Below are 7,840 nucleotides of genomic sequence, written 5' to 3' on the forward strand. Positions count from 1 at the left end.
GTCTAGCTCCAAGTTGAATGCTGGCTGCTCAATACTAATAAAAATCAGCGACAAGACTCCCGTGTTCTTGTTGATGGACTGATGGTCATGGTTCATCTGCAAAAATGTCATCCAGCGAGATACCTAGATCTTCCTTTGACATACAACATGTATTTTATTTATTCCTGCCATGAACTTTATTTATGCACGGGACAAGGATAAGAGCATCTCCACTCATTTCCCCCACACCCCACACCTGATATGGCGTCCGGTGATGGCCATATGGGAAGGAGCGGGCACCCCCAAACGTCCAAATTTGGTTGTCTCACCGGCAGGGGTGGCCCGCACTGTTTTTCAACTTCATCCGGCGCCTCTGCTAGCCCCTTGTGAGTAGGGTGCGGGTTGGGAGCGCTGGAAGAATTGATGGGCCACTTCAGTTTCTTTTTTGTTTTAGGGGGTGGGCTGAGGGAGATTTTTTGGCTCAGACGCCTCCATAACCCATTTGGAGGGCTTTTAGGAGGGCTCCTTGGAGATGCTCCAAGGCATGATTCATAAGAATATCCAACTATATCGAAAATATTAGTAATGAAATGTCCTCTCGGAAATCGTGCATAAAACTTTCCGGATCATAATCTTCTACGATGATTTTTCCTTCAAATTTGGCTTATTGGACAACAAAAATGATTACAACTTTATGAATCGGAAACATGCATATATAAGGAGGCGGTTGCTATCGAAGGTCAGTACAATACATGCGTTAAGTAGGACAAATAACAAAGTTTTATACAGGGAAATAGATAACAGAGTTTTATACAGGGAAATAGATAACGGTTTGCTAATATATGCTAAAATTAGATTGAGAATTTCTTAAATCTTCGTTGACCAAACTTAGCCATCCAGGCTTAGCATTTTTTGTTTGGTTTTCAAGATCGGCCTGAATGAAGAAAATGCCCGTGTCTTCACTATTGCTGCCTATACAGTTTGGAACATTTGGAAAGAAAGAAACAGAAGAATTTTCGAGAATGAGACTTTTAGAAGTTACTAGTGTGATTGCTCTTATTAGAATTGAGATAAACCTCTTTTTACGAGGCTTTGCATGTGTTTTGAGCCTTTGTTAGCTGTTTATGTATGGGAGTGCCTTTGGGTTCTTGTAAACACCCCTAGCAATCACGCTAGTGTTTACAGGTACTAGTTTTTTCTTCTAAGTACTTTTTCGTCCAAAAACAAGTACTGTACAAACCAGTGCAGAGCAAATAGTGACCTATGCAGAAACACAGTAGGAAGTCATCAATATATATCCAATCTAATCTCCTTTTGTATATAAATATATATCTTTTGAAATGAATACAATTATTTAAACGTCTCATTTACAACAATATTCACTTGGTTTCTTTGTCATGGGTTAGTGGTCACAAATGATAACTTGGCGAAAGGAAATTGGATTGGTTGCAAAAAGTTGTGTTTTTGTAATCAACATGAGACCATCCAACATTTGATTTTCAAGTATCCCATGCCATGTTTGGTGTGGAGAGCCGTTTATGTGACATTCAATTTACCGCCTCCTACTTGTCTTACCGATATGTTTGGTCGGTACCTTGGGGAGTTAGGTAAACCGCTGCCATTGCTTATCCTTGTATAGGGGCTTGTGCGATTTGTTGGTTAAATCATGTGGTTTTAATAAGAAAACAAATTACAAATTTTTGCAGGTTGTTCAGGCTGCGCACTTGCTCCATACTTTGTCACCGGTGCTTCGGACGGGCAACAAACTTAGGGTGCAATTAACTGAACACGATAGCACGAGAGTTTTTTGACTGCTTTGGTGGCGCGGAGGATCGATGATCTTTTCTACATTGTTTTATTTGAGCCGTAAAAGAGATTTTAATAATTTGATGAGTACGTAAGAAGATGTCTCATTTACAACAATGTCTTTTTTGAGAAGGTACATCCCTTTAGTTCAATACAACACCATACCCATCATGTCCCTTCAGCCAAAAAAAGAAAAAGAATATCTCTATCCATGCCATTCATGACTATTCCTATCCATCTTTCTTGCCTGTGAACCAAACACACCCTAAAATACCAAAAAACTAGTAGGTGGAAACATCTGGGCATGGAAACTATTGTACTCCCTCCGTCCAACAAAAGATGTGTAAACTTTGACCAAATTTGAACGTATCCATATACTAAGTCATGTTTAGATGCGTTCAAATTTTAACAAACTTGAGACATCTTCTGTTGGACGGAGGAAATACCAAATTTAGCATGTGTTTACACTCATCTTTCTTGGTAAACGCCTGCTGTTAGCATTTGCCTCATGTTTCTTTGTACGTAGTAATTACAGATCTGTCGGAGAATTAAGAAATTAGTCCTTGTGTTTGTTTAATCTTCTGCACCGACACCGGCCATAAAGTTTCAGATCTAAGGAGTGTAAAGAAAGCTTTCAGATCTAATCCAAATGAATATAAAATAAGTTTCGTGAAAGCATAGATAAATACGTCTGAAGTGTAGGGTGGTATCGGTGGATACAAATCCAAGGGCAGTTGACAATTGAAGTCAGCCACGGCGGCTAACCAGTGGCTAGTGGGTGATTGATGTGAAGCAACTTCAGTTGAAGTGTCGGTAGAGCTTTTGTTCATGCGCTGTCTCTGCATGCTGAAGAACATGCACAAGTCCCTGAAGCCTGAAGCCCTGAAGCTTGGTAATTTCTGTAGGTACGTACGTTTCCGCACATTTTTGGAACTTTATATTTATATCCGCCGAACCCAAGCTAGTTATAGAGAAAGTAAAACTTATCTGTAAGTACGTTTTGTAAGTGTTTTCGAATAAATGATTTCCACAACAATGTTATGTTCTACACATAGTTGACCTAGAATGCAAAAACTAATCATACTGAATATTGCTGTATGCTGCAGAGTGCATTCCAATGGTGCCTTTCCTTTTACCAAGATCAGAAGACACATTTTTCTACAGAGAGAAAGGAAAAGATTAAGAGAGACTGGCGCTAGTTGATCCGACGACAGCATAATATTCACGGACAACTGCTTGGATCATGCCACTCTCATCACCAGCCTCTTCTTCCTGCTATTTTCAAGCATGTACATCAGTACGTGCTGAAGATTATGGAAAGAGAAAATCCCACGTATTATGCGCTCTTTTGCGAGGCGAGGTCAACTCCTTTGTTGCACGCGGTGTGCGGCGTGCCCTAGCACGTTTTGCCCAAATCGTGCGTACTGCGTGCCGCGATCCGTCCATGAGAAAATGGTTAACAACTGTGATGCATATAAGATTCCGTGCGAAACGTGTCGTTCGATTTGATCATACATACATGCCGATGTGCACTCGTGAAAGAAACAATGCGTGAGCTGAGAGTAGTCATAGCAGCCATGCGCTTTTGCACAAGTGGTGGTATGCAAACTGGCAAGGCCCTCATCAAACAGTGGAGTCAACCATGCATGTGTACAAGGATGAAGAATCGAGAAGCGATGGACTTGCATCGATCAAGGTGGAAAAGACTTTGGAAAGGGTACATGCAGGCCGGCCGGCACGATCGATCGAGTTGCCCGCGAATGGACTGCCACCAAGTACGTATGTGCGTGTAGTAGCTGGAGATAAAGCTCTGGATCTCTCTCTCCTGCTATACATTTTTCCTTTTGCTTTGTCTGCAGGCAATGTACACAAGTAGGGGAATATTTCACGTAGGTCACGGTGCCAATTGGAAGTTGGAAGTGGTGCTCGCAAACACGGAGGTACAGTTGAGTGGCTACCTCAGCCGGAAGACGACGACGGTTCGGAATCGTCAGTTGTGGCATGCACGGAGTGATACAGACACAGTGGAGCAAACACGTACTACTGACGACGGTAGGCGCACGTCTTATTGATAGTGCACGGGCGTAGGTGAGGCTTTCTGAAGATTGCCTTTTGCTCGTTTCTTTTTCTATTCTTCCTGTTCTTTTCGGTTTTGGCTTGTGTTTTTGGAGATGACTGGGACAGCAACTGGATTGTTGGACAGTCGTGCCTGTCAGCATCATCGGGGATTGCAGGAATCGTTAACCAGAATTGCGGAAGGGCGGCATAATAGTATATGGAGTAATTCGGCAGGTCGTTTTTTAAGTGCTAATATGTTTTGACGGCTGTTACAGTACGGAGTATAAATTAAGTCAAACAAGCTTAATTTCTTAGGGTTAAGCAATCAAGGATTCTGAGTACAATTAAGGAAAGATGAATTTTCCTTGGCCACTTAGCAATGATTCTTCTACTTACAGTACATCATCATTATGACTCGCCTTAAAAATAAAGGGAGGGAAAATATCATCATTAATGAATGGTTCAGAAACATAGTCCTTTATCTAATTACCACTAGGACGGGCGCCCACGCGGGGACAAGAATTGGGGGATCGAGGGTTGGAACCGTTGGACTGCGGGATGCCTCTCTGCCGCAGCCTCATCTCCCCCTCCTCACCTCACCGGCCCTTTCTAACTCTGCCCGTCGCCACCAGCCACCGTCATCGACGAGATCAAGCCGCGCACCGAGGCGCGATGCTCTCCACGAAGATTATCGCAACCGATGCCAGCAGAAGCTAGAAAGGAGAAGGCGACGCGCCGGAAGCAGCGGTGAGGAAGTGTGGAATTTGGGGAGAGGGGAAGGAGAAGGAAGGCCGAGGCGACACGGGTTTTTTGTCTGGAACTGCTGCGATCGTGCAGCGGCGGCGTGGAGCAGAGCGCTCATCAAGAGGATTAACCAGAGACGTTGATAGTGTTTTCATCGGACGGTCCATATCGAGTAGACGATGAACCATGAGTAAACTGTGTGTTTATAACAGTAGAGACAGAGATTAATCAACCAAAACTCGGTGTACAACTGTAGATCAAGCTGGCAAGGTGCACACTGCACAGAGACAGAGTGCCGAACCCGGAGAAGGGAAGGGAGGCCACAGAAAGGATCGGGCAGAAGGCCTCGCGCTTGCAGGCTTGATTTCCCTGTCACGCGTCCTGAGCCTCGCTGCGGCCCACTCACATTGATACGGGCTCCTCAGCCCGTGTGCCGAGGTAGTTACGCCGGGCTGTTGCTCGTCAGTTGTGCATTGCTTTTTTTTTAGAAAAAGAAGTTGTGCATTTCTGTCTCATGCTGATTGTCGCATCGAATTTGTGCTGGCCTGACCGTCAACTTCGCTTTGTTCAAAATATTGTTCACTTGATTTAAGTTTTGACGAATTAAAAAGGACTCCAGGTGTTCCTGTAATGGAGGCTTATATCATATCATGTTCACTAGTACTCCGTATTTCTCGTGCAAAGAATGATATGCCTGCGACTGATATAACACGCAAGAAATTTTACAAAACCACAAAATGGGGCCTCAAATGATTTCATATGCTTGAATTTATTTCATCCAAGGCCATCCAGAGGAAATAAATTCAACTCCAACACGATGAATCAATGAGTTGCCTCGAGGACTTTTTCTAAGACTGCATGCAACCTTTTCTTGCACGAGATGTGCTTAATCTGGAGGCAATTTGCCTGAACTCGGTATCTTTTCTACTCCTTGAACTGGCAGCACATTCTGTACTTCCTAATAGATCCCAAAGCAAACTAGACAGAATGCAAAGTAGAAACTGGTACAAAGCAAACCGCTACATCCACGAGACAACAGTATCATCAACATGAAACTGCAAGTAGTTTACAGTCTCCTTCCTCTTCTACCACCCTTCCTGCGGGTGCTGTCAGTCGGTACTGGAGTGACATCCTCTGCAGAGCAGATTGGGAATTAGGTGTAACAAAGTGGAATTAGCGATGAGCCAGCGTGTAGATATTTCCTTGACAGAGCAAAATTTACCAAACGCAACAACACATGATCATCCACTTCTTACTAGCCAAAGATACAGCATTGCAATTTACAAACCAAAATAAATTGTACAAGAGTGAAATTTGAACAAAATGACAAAAGAAGAAACATACTGGCCATATCCACACTTACAAGCAAGAATTGACGCCAAGGCACAGGGGAAACAGAACCTACAGGCGACAACTTGAGGGGTATGCCAAACCAAATAAAACATATACTCCCTCCGATCCAAAATAAATGTCTCAAATTTTATACTAACTAAGTACAAAGTTGTACTAAATCTGATACTTATTATGTATCAGAGGGAGTAGATGTTTAAGTATCCTCCTATTTTATGTTTACTAATGTAGATAACAAGCTGGACGCAAGACTGGAGACACAAAATTACAGACGGTTAAACTAAAAAGTGTATTTGTTGATAATCTGGAGACATAAACTATAAGGTGCATCAATCAACTAAATATATGGACTTGTTCATGGTTCACGTACACAAAGCTTCATCTTTAACAAGAGAAGCAATGCAGCATTGTTTAGTTTTACTGCTCAGACATTTTATATGGACTTGTTCATGGTAGCCTTCTGAGACTTTGTGTATGCTTACCAATACGACCAATCTTCATGCCAGATCGAGCAAGTGCTCTAAGGGCAGACTGAGCACCAGGGCCAGGAGTTTTTGTCTTGTTTCCACCAGTAGCACGGAGCTTAATATGCAAAGCAGTAATTCAAAGCTCCTGTAAAAAGATACAAGGACATCAATTAACAAATAAGAAAAAAATCATTAGGCTTAGTAAGAAATACTACCTCCGTTTCATAATTCTTGTCGAAATCTTACATGTATATAGACTTTTTTTAGGAATAGATACATTCATTTTTGAGCAAATTTAAGACAAGAATTATGGAACGATGGAGTACCTTGCATCTTTGAGCAAAATCCGGTGATGCAAGCATAGCTGCATAAGGTGAGGATTCATCACGGTCAGCTTTAACCTTCATGCCACCTGGACACCAACGCAACAGCTGTCAAGCCATAATACGGATAACAGATAATACCAATATATTTTTGCTGACACCATATCTATGGATTTAAAACTAAATGGAAAACATGATATGTAAATTGGACCAACCCAGGCAACAGTTGTCAAGCTATAGTACAGAAAAAAATCAAATGGAAGACATACTGTGCAAACTACACCGAACCTGGAATATTTTAAATCTAAGTAGCGAATTATTTAACAACAAGCAGAGGCAATTTAAGATCTTGTGAAATAAGACACAACATGCAAACTGCAGTGCAATACACAAACTTCATGGAAACGTTAGCTGGTGCAGAACAACTCCTATTGGGCATACTGAATAAAGTACTACTACTCTGACCTATTATAATTCAAGTTAGAAGAATTTCTAAAAAATCAGATTGTACACGACCTTATCGCAATTGATATCAACATTTATGAAAACAGTCATTAAATATAATGACTCCAAATTTCTGAGCTCATTCAGTGGAATCGTTCACAGCAATCTGAAATCACATCTACAAACAGGTGAATGCAAAGACAAACGGTGTAAAAAATGTACACTTCCACAATAAAGGTACCTCCACTAAATTCAGCAAGGGTAGCATCGAATGCATGACCCAGTAAAAACAGTGCAAAAAGCATCTGATTAAGACCGAGCATACACCAAAGGATACCAACACCAAGATCGAGACACCTAAAACAAACACTGGAAGAGGGAGGTACCAAAGAATAACTCTCTGATCCCTCATTGTCCATATCGCACAGCTATGACTCGAAACGCTCCCACAAAACAAAGGGAGGCGATCTTAAGGGCCGTGCTTAAAAAAATCAAATGAAAGTAACCTTGTCAGAATCGCAAGAATCAAATGAAAACAGGCCAATAACATTTAAAGAACAAATATCCCCTAATGCATTACACGTAGCTCAACCCCATGTAAGTGCACCCCCAAGTAATTTTAAATTTGTAAGTGCTGATGCTATCTTACAGTATACACTATACAGTGTA

General features: G+C 41.8%; 1 pseudogene; it reads right to left on the reverse strand.

Moving 5' to 3' along the window:
• Nucleotides 1-5,375: 5,375 nt before the first annotated feature.
• LOC112271800 lies at nt 5,376-6,814 on the reverse strand (annotated as a pseudogene).
• Between the last annotated feature and the right edge of the window lie 1,026 nt (nt 6,815-7,840).

The sequence above is a fragment of the Brachypodium distachyon genome, chromosome 3 (assembly GCF_000005505.3).
Source record: "Brachypodium distachyon strain Bd21 chromosome 3, Brachypodium_distachyon_v3.0, whole genome shotgun sequence".
In the NCBI taxonomy this organism is placed as follows: domain Eukaryota; kingdom Viridiplantae; phylum Streptophyta; class Magnoliopsida; order Poales; family Poaceae; genus Brachypodium; species Brachypodium distachyon.